Below are 15670 nucleotides of genomic sequence, written 5' to 3' on the forward strand. Positions count from 1 at the left end.
AGATAATTACTAAATGTGGCAAAAAAGCACAGTAGAGGGGAAATGTGGAAGGAAAGCAAATGTCTGAGGTTCTCCTGAAGTGACATCTTACCTACACGCCACCGGAAGAGAAGCTAGGGAGGATCTCTGGACAGCTATTTCCAAAAGGAGGATTTCACCCTGAACTCCCTCCCACATTTAATCAACTGCTTATGTTGTTTATTGCTCCAGTGCCGAGAACATTATTGCTTAATTAAATTGTTTCACTTGGCTATCATAAATGCCACATCTCTTTAAAGCCATGCTTTATTTAGTAAAAGTTTGTTTTATCACCCAAAGAAAGGAATATTAAATTGAATGGGTGACTATTTCAGCTCAAGTTAAAATCAATAATATTTATCTGTGCCTTAGGTGCTAAATTCTGAGATTCCATGTTTTTCACTTTGCTGCAGCCCTATATCTAAACATCACTGACGCTTCTTTCTCTGGTGTTCATCTGTGATTTATGGCTGTTCTAGTAGGTGGGACGAAAGCTTCAAGGCCTCTTGCAGTGTTTAAGCTTCTAATAATCAGAGGAGTCTTCCCTTCATACTCTTTTTGAACTGGGGCTGCCCTTCTCAATTTTAGAAAGTCATGAAAAATAGAATTTTAAAAGTTCAGAGCTTAATCTGTTTTCTAAAATACTTAATATCTGACTTTTAGGGAAAAAAATGTCATTCTATTAAACATGCCATCAAATTTCATATAAAACAAAATCCTTAGGTCCTTGAATAAAGATTCTTAGCATCTGTTATTTTGTCATCACTGACTAATAATCTGATGAGAGGTGAAGTCTTCAAATGCCTTCGAGTGGTTTCAAACATTAAAATGTTTCTAAAAGCAAACTTCTCATTCATAAAACTATAATTCACTCTTTAAGGAATGGTGTTTCTATTTTCCTCTTTAATTTACATAATGAAAGCAGTTATAAATAACATTATCAGGGCACTTAATATCAAAGCCTGAATGATTATTAATTGCTTAAATACAGAGAAAGTTTGTCATTCAATCACTATAAAAATTATTTTTCATTACGTTGGGCATGTTGGGAACTAATTATTTAAATAGGCATGGTTAAAATTTCACCAGAAGACATTTCCCCAAAATGAGATCTGTGTTTTTTTAAGAAAATCTATTTGAAATCTGATTTACTGACAACTAAACAATAACATCAAAAAAAATCAATCAATGACTAGTTTGAATTACTAAGGTATATTTCTGCCAGAAATTTTCTTTAGGAAGAAAAGTACAAAAATTCAGGTTCAGTAGCTGTATTATAATGTAACTATTTCTTTTTGCTATTGAATATCAACATATCTCAATCAAAAATAATTTCCTTTACATTAGGAATTGCTTATCTACTGAAAACACTGATATGAGTGAAACTTGAAAAAATCCTTACAGTAATTGCTCTTCAGTGCTTTCTATATTTAAATCATTCTGTGCATTCAAGTTCAATATGAAAAGGAGTAAATGACAACACTACAGACATAATATATTAATATAGAGAAAAATTATACTGTGAAATGTGTATCTTAAACCTACAATTTTTAATCTATTTTGAAATTTCAAAAGTTAGGAAACAAAGCAGCTATTTTTAACTTATCTAATTATTTTCATTTATCTAAATGCTATTTGGCAATGTAAGCTATGTAGGAAACTCCTAAAAACAATCCCAATAGATATTTTAACTGGCCATTACATTAAAGTTTGGTGTGAAAATTTTGAGTAGGTACACTGAGAATCTGGCCTTCCCACAACACACTCACAAAAGAATAGACTGATTTCTCAAAATATTGAACCCAATACCTAAAGAATTGACTATACCATTTTAGTCATTATTAATAAGGGTTTACATCTAAAAAAATCAGAAACACTTTAAGATTATTGACTTATAGCAAGAGATGTTCAAAAGTCTCCCTTCCCCTTATTTTCAAACTTCTATTTGTAGGGAAAGGAAATAACCTTTACTGTATAGTAGGTATAAAAGGAACCAGATGATTCATCTCTGTGAATCTGCTTGTTGAATTTGATGGATCATTCTTAAAAGCGACGTTGCTAATCTTCAGGTTTTCTTTTTTAGGTTATTCACAGATCAGTAGGTTTTCCAGCTAATACAGGTCTGATGCTCTTCTGTCTTCACACATGGTATTCATCATATCTTGACAAGAAAAGACCTTCAGTCTACAAATAACCTTCACTGAAGTAAGACATGTAAGTGGGTTTCTTTATGAAAGATAGATTTTATGGCTGAATAAAAAACAACTGTAGTTAAAAAGTGTCATTGCATGGCCTTATTTGAAGATTTTTCCTTCAAGGAACTTTAATGTTTGTTATTGAAACTACTAATAGACCAAAAAAAAAAAAGAAAGTATTAAATTACTTTATCATTAACCACAAATGCAACAGGAAGGGTTGATCAGCTCCATATTTTATCATTCTGAAGCATTCAGCCTTTAAAATATTTAAGCATCCACATTAGTTCTTGTCAAAGTAGCACAAAGCAGTGCATAATGCGACCCGATGTAAGAGCAGAACAAGATAAGAGGTTACACTCGGGGTGAAATTGCCACAATGGAATTGCCCCATGCTATAGATAAGAGTCCAGTTTCCTGTTTCCAGACAATTGCTAAATGATGTTCAATGTTTTCTCTATGTTTTCACTTGGTCATGCTAAAGGAATCAAGTTTAGTTGATATTGAACTACCAAGGATGAAACAGTAAATTTGAGGCATCCTACAAGCATTGCATTATTTTACATGGCCAGTTAGAAAAGAAAAAATTTGATCAAATTTCATGGTGTCAGATAGTGTGGTAATTTGGGTTCTCATGGTATAAATGACAACTTTAAAGAAAATATTAAGGACTTTCAAGCTGGGCAAGTACTGAAATGATTTCTCACTGAAATTAAAGTATCTGAAGAATCTCTTTGCATAGAGCCTACTGAGCACTGATTAAAGGAATACCTGAGAGACAATTTCTTAAAACACCTTTAAATTCTTCCAATGGCCTGAACTATATTAGCAAAATCCCATATAAGCCAAAACATTAAAATATGACTATCAATGAAATTAATATAGGGCACTTAAAAGCACAAATTTTAACCCTACTCTGTGGGGTGAAGGGTGGTAAGGAGCAATGTGGTTGCCAGAAGTAACAAAAAAAATCCTACCAAATTTTAAACCCCTGTTTTGCATAGACATTTATTACAGAATTATCCACAGAATTATCCTGTTCTTGTCTAGAATTTCATCCAAACAATAGTCCTGGGGCAAAAATCTATTAATGAGATATAAGGAAATTCCACAACAACAGGCATATATTTAGTAAATCTACTCCAACTCTTAGTCCATTCTTTTTTATTCATTCAATAAACAGTGGATTCCTGATCTGTGTGAGTTGCGGAGAAACAATGGTGAACAAGACAAATAAGGAGCTTACATTATGATAGGAGAGAAAAACAATGAATAAAAATGAAATATAAAACAATTGAAGGCTGTAATATGCAATGTTTAAAATAAACCAGATGTTGTGATGGAACAGACTGGTTAGGGCAGGTTTCTTGGAGCAAATGATAAAAAGCTAAGACCTAGAAGGAGAAGGGATGGGCTGACTATCTAAAAACCAGGAGAAATGTTTCATGCTGAGGAAATAGCAAGTGTTTGGAGAGTTCTAGAAACTTACAAATTTAGAAAAAGCCAGTGTAACTGAGGACTTGACAGGCTGCATGAAACGAAATGGGCCCATCAGCCAAACCACATCAAGCCTTATAGGCCTAACAAGAGTCTGCATCTTATTCTAAAGTCATTACTAGTTTTAAGCAATCTTTGACGGCCTGTGATAAGATTAAATCCAATTCCAAAGTACTGAATTATTAGAGTGATTAAGAGGAAAAAGTTCAGAAGTGGAAAAGGATTGTTTTTTTTAAAGTATATATGTATTGTATGATCTAAAAGAAGTTCAAACCATCCCCTGTCTTGGAAACCTTGTAAGTTATCCTCGTGGCAAATATTAATGAATTGTCATGGAAAATGACAATTAAAAAAACCAAGCAAACATTTGGGCATATGACACTGATATATGAAACTGCAGTTTCAATTATATTCATATGCACTGTAAAATAAAAATGCATGATCCTAAGCATTCTAAGAGTTTTTGTAAGAACACAACACTGATAAAACTGTTGAAATCAGGGGATGAATTTAGATGCTAACATAATGTATTGTATATAGTCTTTTTGTTTTGAACTATTGAATTACTATTTTTAATCCCTGCTTTCAGAAATACTTATTTATCATTAGTATTTTATTCATACTATAATGTAAGAATAAAATGGATTTTAACCTTTGGAAAGAGTAGCATTTTCCAGACTGTCAGTTTTAAAAATATTTGGGTGGCTATACCTGTTACCATTTATGGTGAATAATTTAATACAACATCTCTTAGTTGGGGATTAGCATGCAATGAAATATTGCAAATTTACAGAATGCTTACAAAAGTATCACAAATGAAAACATTAATTTATCAAGTTATGGTAGTATGTTTTTAATGCTGCAGGAAGATCTTAGGAATAACCAGCATTCAGGAAAGTAGGTAAGATTATGTATCTTTAAACACTTGAATGTAAAACAAAATTATATATAGGATATTGGATATTTCAAAATATTTTGTGACAAGCAAATATTACGGGCATAATGATTGCACCTCTTTCTAAAATAGCTTTATCAATCCAATCTCTCTGATTATGCTTGACAGAGCTCTTTTTATTTTGAAGTAAGGAGCTGCAATCCTACTTAACCTTTTTCCATGCATTGTTTCAGACAAGCCTCAACAGTGAAAAGGCCAGCTTTGAAGTCCTAGGGACTGCCTACAGCTCTGGGGCACTACACTTCTGCTCTCATTATTTATTCATTTATTCATTCAAAGTTCTTTATTGAGCACAAACTATGTACCAAGCACGTCCTAGACACTTGATATCCATCAGGGAATAAAACAACAAACGGAAATTGCTCTCAGAGTTTCCTATCAGCAGGAAAGAAACATTAAATGTTAACCATAATAAATAACTAAATTAGAGAATAGTTTAGAAGATGATGAATGTCATGGAAGAAAGACAAAGCAGAGTGAAATAAGGGAAATCCAGGAGGGAGGCAGGGAGCAGGTGACAACTTTAAGTAGAGTGAGCAGCATGCGCCTCCCTGAGAGGGTGACCTGCGAGCAAAGGCTTGACGTTGGCAAGAGGTTTGCCAGGCATCCAAGGGAAAGCACTCCAGGAAGGCCTCAGGAGGGTAGGACTGGTGTTTTGGAAGAACTTGAGTGGCAGGAGCAGCATGAGCAAGGGGAGAGGAATGGTGTGCTCTCTGGTGCCCACGAAGTGGAAGCCCCACATTGTAATAAAGGAGAGACTCAGAGCAGCAACAGGCAAGGAAGGAATGGTGGTTAGGAGACTTATACTGAATTCGCATTTTGACAGCAAATATGTCGTTTTACTTAGAATTTACAAAAATACTACACAAATCAGCAAGAATATGAAAATGTTCTGAAGATTATTCACACTTTCTATTTTTCTTTCTTTTTTAAAAAAATCATCATCATGCTTTGTGGATGGTTGTATCCACACCTCCCCAGCCACCCCAGAGTGTTCAAGCTTGGTTCAGTCTTTCTAAGTAAGGACTGTGCATCTATGAAGATTGGCATCAACTAGGAACACAAGGAAAAGTGGAAACACTGGCTTTGAAGCAATGACAAAGATGCTCTTGTTGACTAAACTCTAAAATGCTTCCCTGAGCTCTTTTTTGAACTAGTCCATAACTCTCAGATTTCCTTTTTCATCTCTTCATTGTCCGGTTTTAGCAAGACTCCTGCTAAGCTAGTTTAACCAGAATCTCCCATCCTCTAAATCTTATCATCCTTGGTATCTACTTGACTGGGTTCCTCATCCTCCTCCAATCCCCAGCTGATGACCAGTCACACTGACCTGTCTTCAGCAAGAAACTAATTAGGTTTAGGTAGATTCTTGTCAGTTAGCCTAAATCCCCCCTTCTCCTAATGTTTCCTCTTAGTAAATTTCCATCCAGTGACTCCTCCCTGCTCCTTGGCTGTAAATTTCCACTTTTCCTTGTCGTGTTCTGAGTTGACTCCAATCTCTCTGCTCACTGCAAGACCCCACTGCAGTGATCACTGTAGCTGTCATGATGCATTTCCCCCCAAAATAAAGTCTGCCTTGCCATTCTTTAACAACTGGCAAAGAATTGTTTTTTCACCAACAGTCAGAACAATGGGCAAGCCCAAGAAGCTGCCCAAACACTAGAACAAAGATATGCATAGTAATCACGTGGGGAAATGTGGTAAATCTATGCAAAAATGTAAGGTTGTTAAAAAAAGTGCATTTGGATGGATTGAGTGTCACATCAGCACAAATAACTAAAGAGACATCATGAAAATAAAATCCTACATGTAAAATAAGCTCTCATCTATCAACAGGCAACACTCTATTTTGACATTCTTGATTTTATTTACCACTTACAGTCAAAATGGGGGGATAAAAAGTGTCACCTTGTTTCAACGTTTTTAAGCTAAGCAGAAATCTTTCCACAAACTGTCAACTCAAAACACTCCAAAAGTAAGTAAACAGTTCCATGAAGAAAAGTGCTTTTTTCAACAAACCAACAATATGTGTTCATTGCACTGGAGCCCAGGACCACCACATGCGATTATAGTAAAAGCTCTGCATTATTTCCATCTGGCAATGAGAACACAAGATGTTGTGTAAACTACCAGAAGAGCTCTATTTCACTGTAATTAAAATTTAGTGTTACACTTAAGCAATAAGGCAACTCCAGGAGATGTGATTATCATGAGATAATGACCTTGGGGTGTTGCAAGGCAGACAAGGAACCAAATGCCTCCAGTCCTCTAGAGGGCAAGATTATTTCTACATAACTATCTCCACCTCCTCTTGCTTACCCTCCCCTGCCCCTGAAGCTGTATGATCACTGAAAGAGGAAAGCTTGGGATTAAGAGTACCAATATGATTTCTGCAAAAAGAGGACATTGGGGGACTGGTGTATGACAAAGTTGGCATTGTAGAATGCTGAAGCAGCAGTTTCAAATGAGTTGTGTTGTTTGTGCAATAATTATACAATGGCTTTAGAATTCTCTGGATACAGATAGAACTGTCAGTGATGTCACAGGCATGTAAGTAATCCCCCAGCAAGGGCACAGATCTAACCTTTTCCCCTGTTTTGGTTTCATGATTTCCATTTCATAAAAGCAATAAGATATGACAGGTGGTGCATTTCTTAAGGGTTTATTATATTTCTTGGGTGGTTGGAGCCACTCAGCCTTTGGCCCAAACCTCTCAAGACATCTGAGATGTAAAATAATTCCCCCAAAATGCAATGCCTGTCATGTCTTATTGCTTAATTGCTTTGTACTTGCCAAGTAATTCTTAAAGTGAATGCAGATAACAGTGCTTACTTAACAGTTTATTCGATGTCACCAGAAACTACTTCTACAATCGGATAACATGAGATCATTTCTACTGTAATGGATGAAGGAACATTCCACTATATTATTGCTATAAACTCTAAACTGAAAGGTCACTTACAATTATGGATAAGCGTTTATGTTCTGTAATAATTTGTTGGAGGAGAAAATAAGCTAAAATTCAAGAAGTTAATATAAAATCAAACTATTCTCAAAGACAACTTTTGTTGGAGTCAATTACCTCAAAGAGTCAAGAAAATCTCAAACTCTTCCATATCAAAGAGGTAAAAGTAAGAACTTAATTTATAGATATTTTTTAAAAAGTAAAAAGGGGAACCAAGACGTAAGTGTTACAAAAGGGAAGCCCTGGAACATTAAGGAAAACATTTTAAAGTAGGAATATACAAGGGACTTGTGTATGTGAATACACATACATAAAATACATGGTGCATGGACAAACTGAAACTGTAAAAGAGTAAAGATATAAGGTATTAATTATTTCTTTTCTGGTCAGGGGAGAACCTGTTAAATAGGTATGAGCTGATTAGAGTCTACCCAGATGAAATTTCTTTTCATTGCCTTCTATTTCATTTTACCTGTAGTCATTTTGAATAAACACCCTAAACTCCCCACTTAATTTTTACTTCTGTTGAGGCTAAATTTGAGATCACACTAGTATATGCATCTAGAGTACTTTGAGGTGAATTTCTGTATTCTTGAAATTCAGAAATATGTATTAAAAGATTCATAGGGCAAAAAAAGTGTATCAATAAACAAGATACATTTATACAAATCAATGAACACAAACTCTACATTGCAAAATTATCCAAATTAATCCCTATAACTAGACTGAGTGATTTAGGTACATGACAAAATAACAGATTGCTTTAAGAGCGTCAGTCCTGCTGGATTCTCTCAGACAGTACCCTCAAGCTCCAGTCACCCAACAGCCCAGGACAGGCCTGTGCACAGCCCAAGCGATGGTGGCAGGGGAGGCTGGGCATTTGCTCCAGGTCCAGCCCACTCCGTGACTGTCTTTGTTCACCTTTCCTTACGAGGACCAACTAGGAATTTCAGCTCTCATCTCTTAACTAACTGATCTTATAACCTTGGGCGAGGTCTTCTCACCTTTCTCAATCTAGTTTCCATGTTTTTTTAAAAGAGGTAGGAACACCAGCCCTATCAACTTCAGAGTTTTTGTAATGATGGTGAAACAGAGTACAAAGAAATGGTTTATAATTTAAGTGCTCATCAGATCTGTTTCTGATATTGTGGTGGTTGCTGTTTTTGTGCTTATTACTTTTGTACTGGATTGACCATTGAAAATGAGTGATAAACACATTTAGGTACAACGTGGGGGAAAACACCAAACTAAAAGGGATAAAGAGGGGGTAGGCTGGGCTAGCGACCACATTCTTATTTTCTAAAAGTGTCAGGTAAGGAAATAGAAAAGATCAACTTTTAAAAAAATTGTAATGAGACAAATCTCCAAAAGATAAACACAAGAAAAATTCAGTTGCTAAATTTCTATGTTGAAAATCCACTTATTTATAGGTGTTGCTAAATTCTGCCTGTTCATGAAGCCTGCCTTCATTGAAAAGGAGGCAATAAAACCCTCTTTGTGTTATTTACTCTGTACCAACAGGAGCCTTTTCCTGTTAGTTCTTCACCTATATCCTGATGTTTCTTTACCTAAAAGCATTTCGCTATTTTAGTTATTATGTTGCTCTAACTTGTAGATTCTGTTGTATGTTCAAGTCAATTCTGTCTCAGATTATTACTTACAGAGCAAGAAAAAAATCGGACATAGATCATTATATTGGGAAGTGTTAATAAATGTTTTTGAGGGTAAGGGAGAACTCTTTTTATTTAAAAATCCACCTGTATATATTGTTATTTAGGAAGTCAACATATTTTACACCACAATGTTAATCACTTATTTGTTACTCCTACAAAAGCAAGCAAGTTTTTCTTGATTCATATTACAATTTACTCTTGTATTGAGTATGATTATTTTGTTCCTCTTTTTATAGTGTATATTTTTTGCTTCTACTAGAACTCTCTTTAGAAGGAACTTTAAATATAAGTGATTTTTTTCCCCCAAATTCCTTGTTTAGGATGCATTCTGACCACGAAGTATGAGAACACACAGGAAGTTCTCCACTCTCTCCAACATAGGTAGATATGCTAAGCATAATTTGGGATAGATTTTAATTTTTCTTAATTTTTTTTCACTGTGAATAAAAAGAGTTTAACTCCTGTGTGATTTCCTAAAATTGTTTCCTTTGGTTTTCTTTTTTTGAAATAAATTGGATTCATAAGTCAAGCCTGCCAAAAGAGAGTAAAATTAGAATTATTCAGTGAATGAAGAGAATTTAGAAAGCAAACTAGTATAAATTCCAACTTTCTCAAATCGTTTTTCCTCTCTGGTATTTTTATCTATGGAAGTAGGAGGGGACAATATGGAGGTTTTCCTGAATCGAGTGCACCCTTGCCAGGGACTGTTTGTTCACCTCCAGTAACTATTCAAACACAGTCTTTCCTGATACCCGGCCAAGGAAAAAAATGGGACCGTTTACCTATAGATCAAATTTTTATTGTACAAAGAAGCCAGCTGCACCTGAATAGCCAACACATGTCTGCTGACTATCTATCATCAATTTTTTTAATGCCCTCTGGGCAGAACCCTATTTAGCATGTGACGATTCATTTGGGCTGGAGAACCAGTCCCAGGCTCCCTCTTCCTTAATCAGCAGTGCTTTGTCAACAACCTAACACACATGTTCAGCACCTCATCATGTCACTGAGGTGATTGCCACCTTTTTCAGTGGTGACAATGATGGTGGCATTATGCAGTTGCATTATTGGTATAGTTGCTTTGTGGCTAACCATGATTCTGTTGTTTCTGAAACTACTGGGCTTTCCAGAAGGCTCAGTTCTTTCCTGCACTTTCCAAAAGTTTAATACATACATTCAGGCCTCTTAGTTTAATTTTTCATACCACTGGTTCCCACTTTCTATCCCACACCTAACATGGTGACAGATAAAATTATGCATTTGTTTTGGGATAAATTCTTCAAAAACTTCACAGGGATCCTCGTAATACCTGCCTGAAACCTGTTCTATTCCCTGGCACCAGAGAGGGTTAGTGTGAGACTCCTTAAAGAGTTCACGTGCACAGTGATTCCATAGAGGTCAAGGTCGCTCAAATAGACTTCCCTTATTTCCTTAAATGAAAATTATAAAACGTGGGCACTTAAGTTTTAGAAATAGCTTTATACTCTGTGGTCTTGTCATTGTTATGAACTCTATTAATGGTTAATCTTGATGGCTGTTACGAATTCTAACAGTGTAAGACTTTTAGCCAGAGACATTTAAGGTATTTAGGATATTTAGGAAATTTTTTTGTATTCCCTATATGAAGACAGGTACTTTTTCATGTTTACCTGTAGATTGCAATAGCACCTTGCATTTTAAAAAAGCTAAATATTTGTGATCTGTTCACTGTTTGTGAAAACAAACAAGCGGTTGATGTAAACCTCATTTCCCCTGGGAGACTGTCATCTGCCTTTGTCATCCAGAACTAGATGGAAAGCTTTCTTTGGCTCTGAAGATGAGAAGTGCTCCTAACAAATAGGTATCATAGCATCATAGGACTAATTTTTTTTCTTCCACTCTCAAAATGTTTTCCATGGGAAATAATAAGGTAAGTCAATCATGAGGGACCCCATTAGTTACTACACTAGTGACCTATCATTCTCATGGCCCATAGCTGGCAATTGCTGATTTACACATGCATTCCTTAACAACCATGGACCAAGAACTTACAGATACTTAGGATATAAAGAATAGAGGATTCAACCGCAGCTCTATAGAAGTATGTATAGAAGTATGATTGTTTTTTGCATAATTTCTTTTATGTCATGAAATAGTGGACTTAAATTTTTATTGATAGCTCATTATGCAAAGTAAAAGATAAATAATACAAGTGTAGACAAGGAAAAGGAAAAAATAAACAAATACACAAACAAAAAAAATGCCAGCAGGTAAAAATTACACAGATCACAAAACATTTTAACAGAGCCAGAGTAATAGACTACCACAAACAAAATACATTCTCTTGGATAACTCTCAGTTATCCAAGGCACTGACAGGGCAGAGATTGCAAAAATCAGTGCACATATAAACCCTTCAAGGCATTTCTTAAACAACCGTGCAAAACTCAAGTCCCACTAAATGACAAATCCAAGTTGCAAACTGTAATATAATAAGTTAAGAAATACATATATTTGGTCATTCATATTTCCCAGGTATACTTGGTCTTCATCCACAGTTCCTTAAAATACTGCAGAGCCTTAAAGGTGAAATGCGCTTCTGTCATGTTAATGAGAGATTTTTGGACTCCACCCAAGGGCAGAGGCTGGAGGTTGAGTCAGCCAGTGGTCAGTGACTTAGTCAATGATGACTATGCAATGAAGCCCTCACAAAATCTCATGAGAAGAACATCCCTCTTGCGCCCTGCTTCTGTCGGAGGGAGCGTCCACGCTTGGGGAACCAGAAAGCTTCCACGTGCTCCCAAGCCAGATCCCAAGTTTCACAAAGACAGAAGCTCTTTTATTTGGGACCTTGCCCCGTGTATCTCTTCATCTGACTATTAACTTGTATCCTTTATGGTATCCCTTACTGAACTGGTAAATGTAAGTGTTTTCCTGAGTTCTGTGAGCTGCTCTGGCAAATTAATCTAACCTCAGGAGGAGGTCATGGAAACCTCCAATCTGTAGCTGGTTAATCAGAAGCACAAGAAACTGCCTGGGGCTTGCGACCAGTGTCTGGAGTGTGGGGTGGAGGGCAGTCTTGCAGGACAGAGCCCTTAACCTGGGGAATCTGGTGCGTCTCCAAGCAGATAGCATCAGAATTGAGTTCCTGGATACCCTGTTGGAGTTCAAGAATTGCTTGGTGTTGTGCGTGCGAAGATCTCTCTCTCTCTCTCTCTCTCTCTCTCTCACACACACACACACACACACACACACACACACACACATTGGAATCAGGTCCAGGAACCCTAAAGGACTTACACTGCTATATATACTATTGTTGTATATGAGAAAACGCACTAACAAATAAAAAATTGGCAGACTAGGGCTTCATCTCCTTTTCTCTCTTCAACTCCACAAACTGTAAAAATGAAAAATAGATAAGCAGTGAAAGAAACAATTAACATCTTGTCAAATTCACAGATTTTATTATTAAACACAGAAATAGATCTAAAGGTGACTCACCATCACAGCATGATTTCAGTGTTGTTGACTTGAGGTCCTACTATGTTCCAGTTACTGTTTCACTGGCATCTGATTCAGCAAATTGAATTCGGTGGAGATTGCCTCTTCAAAGTCTTTACCTTCATCTCCAAAAACTGGGTCAGTCTAAAATGACTCTCTGCTTACATAAATGACTTCCTCGTCTGCCTTGCTGAAGGGAATGAGCTTATCAGAATCAGCCTAGTGACAAATCCAGAAGTTTCTTGATGAGATCAGATCATATAGTTCCAGTAAATTAGCACATACCAAATACAGTATCTGCTGACTCCTCAGTGTTCAGGCTCCTGTCCTTTGTCAGCAGTAGAAAATGACCTTCAAAAAGGCTGCTGAAATGAAGCCTGCTGGAGTTTAATTGAGGTTGTGACGAGACCCCCAAAGGGTTGAATCTTTGCTCCACCACATCACACCAAGACTGTGTACTCTCTGATTTTGTGAACTTATTTATTAACTATGGAGAAGCTCTAACACAGCAAAAAAAAAAAAAAAAAAATGCCCTCAAAGACATCATGATGTATCCTAATGTTCGCAGGGTCCCATTGTTGAAGCCTCTAATTTGGAACCACAAGTTGTCAGAGGCTGAATCATAAGACACTTGCATGGTTTCACTGCCCACCTGAGCCCTGGGTGTCTGCCAACATTTTAAAGTTGCTTTTTCAGTTCAAAGCACTTCATGAAAAAAGAGGGAGAATATTGAAAATCATGTATAAACTCTATTTTCATAAATGTGAAGTCATTCTGAGATGGTGCTGTACTTCTGATTTTTGTTTCACGTAGTTCTAGCTCGTTTCATCTGGCCTCACCATCCAGTAAAAGCCTGTTCATATGGATACACACAAAACAATTACATGTGCTTAAACAATATGTTTATGACATATATAATATATATCAAAAACAATTGGTGAGTCTAGGTAAAGGATATATGGAAGTTCTTCATATTTTTGTGTTTTTCCGTAAGTTTCAAATTATATCAAAATTTAAAGTCAGCTCCTCAATTAAAAATTAAGTAAAATTGAGTGAAAGGGCAAGCTCCCAGATTCTATTTTAGCCAATTGAGACCCAGATCCTACCTCAGCCAGTTGGGACCCGGATCCTATTTCACCCAAATAGAGCTTGGTCTCTCTCCCCTCCAGTCAGCAAGAAGTACACCCACCACCCCTAAACCCTGCCAATTGACCAAAGCCACGACTCATCACCCCCCAACTACCCCCAGGCCCAGCCAATCAGCCAGGGCCACAGCCATCACCCCCCAAACCTCCCTGGAAACCCATAAAACCTTTGTTCTGGGGAAAACGCACTCTCTTTCTCTGGCATCTTGCCACTGCGTTGGTGTAGATGAGAGATTGAGCTCGAGCTAGCTCGAATAAAGGTTCTTTGCTTTTGCATCGGTGTTGGCTCCTTGGTGGTCTTCTGGGATTCGCGACTTTGGGCACAACATTGAGAAAGAGAGACGGAAACTAAATGCAATGCATGGTTCTGAATTGGATGTTGGGCCAGAGGAAAAAATTCCCCTACAGGATGGCAATTGGTGAAATTTGAATAAAGTCTGTATATTAGAAAATAGTGTTTTATCAATGTTAATTTCCTGGTCTCAGTGTTTGTGCTGTGGTTATACAATCCTTCTTCTTATTCTAAGGAAATATTTAGTGGTAAAGCAGCATGATGTCTCCAAGAAAGAGACAGAGAGAGAGAGAGAGACAAAGGTGAAAACTAATGTGACAAAATGTTAAAAATTGGCAAATCTGGGAGAAGGAAATACAGGGGTTTTCTTTTTAGCAGTTCTTACAACTTTTCTGTAAGTTGGAAATTATTTCAAATAAAATGTAAGTATATATATATATATGTGTGTATTTAAGTAAGTCTCCTTTTTAAAGTTAGTTTGAAAATTAGTTTAAAAAATCAATTTAAAAACTAATACTTATGTTTCATATGTTTCATGTTATACCAATTTATCATTATGAAAGATTGAAATATCCACCTTTCCAGTTCCCAAAATGAAAATGTTTGCCATTTTTGTCTCTTTTTGTCAGAGTATTAATGTTTGTACAAAAGGCAAAAATATTAAACTTTTGAAGTTGATAGATGGATTTCCAAACACTATCATTTCTGTTATGGTACTACATGTTAAAAGGCATTTTGCAATTACCCCCATCAAAACACTAAACTTCTTTCAATATTCTTACACTTCCAGAGAAGAAGGAAAAAAATAACAATACTGTGTACCATCGTGTAAGAGTCTATTTCATTTCCCAACTTATTTTTCAGGAAATTTCCCTGGATTTGGGAAAAATCTTATGAAATCAAAGTATCTCGGCTGTAATACAAATAAGTGGCTTTTCAATGAAATATAACTTAAATTATGGAAGGACAATAGAGAAACAATGGATGTCTCTAAGGAATAGGAATCTTAAATCTTAAGGCAACATTTAGTGTTTTGTAGCCTGAGGCCCCATGCATTTAAATTCTCTGCTATTTTCCTCTCACCTTATTCTGAGCCTGCAAGGATGCTAATGGAGTAAGGGTGGAATCAGCCTGAATAGTTTTCTCCAAGAAAGGGAAATCAGTATAAGAGAAAACAATACAAGAGCTAACAGCCAAGACTGTACATTGACTCCAATACCGCTGGGAGTAAGCACTTGACTATAGCTTCCACTGCAAAACTTGGGTCCACCAAGAGCTTTAATTAATGTTTAAGGGGATGCTGAGAAGTTGATGTCAGTCCTTTTACTTTTAAGGATTCAAGTGCTGATATCCTTTGACACATTCTGTTCACACACAAGACTCAAGTTTCAGAATAACATCCACTTGTGTCCCTGAAGCTCTATGAAGTCCAAGCAAACTAGTAAGAA

General features: G+C 36.3%; 1 long non-coding RNA gene across 1 annotated transcript in view; it reads right to left on the reverse strand.

The window, feature by feature from the left end:
• Positions 1–12963, reverse strand: part of LOC130681421 (uncharacterized) — a 229952-nt gene extending 216989 nt beyond the window's left edge. The window contains exon 1 of the long non-coding RNA XR_008994565.1: positions 12786–12963. This is a non-coding gene — a long non-coding RNA (uncharacterized LOC130681421). The remainder of the gene's footprint in view (positions 1–12785) is intronic.
• Between the last annotated feature and the right edge of the window lie 2707 nt (positions 12964–15670).

The sequence above is a fragment of the Manis pentadactyla genome, chromosome 17, assembly GCF_030020395.1.
Source record: "Manis pentadactyla isolate mManPen7 chromosome 17, mManPen7.hap1, whole genome shotgun sequence".
Taxonomy (NCBI): Eukaryota; Metazoa; Chordata; class Mammalia; order Pholidota; family Manidae; genus Manis; species Manis pentadactyla.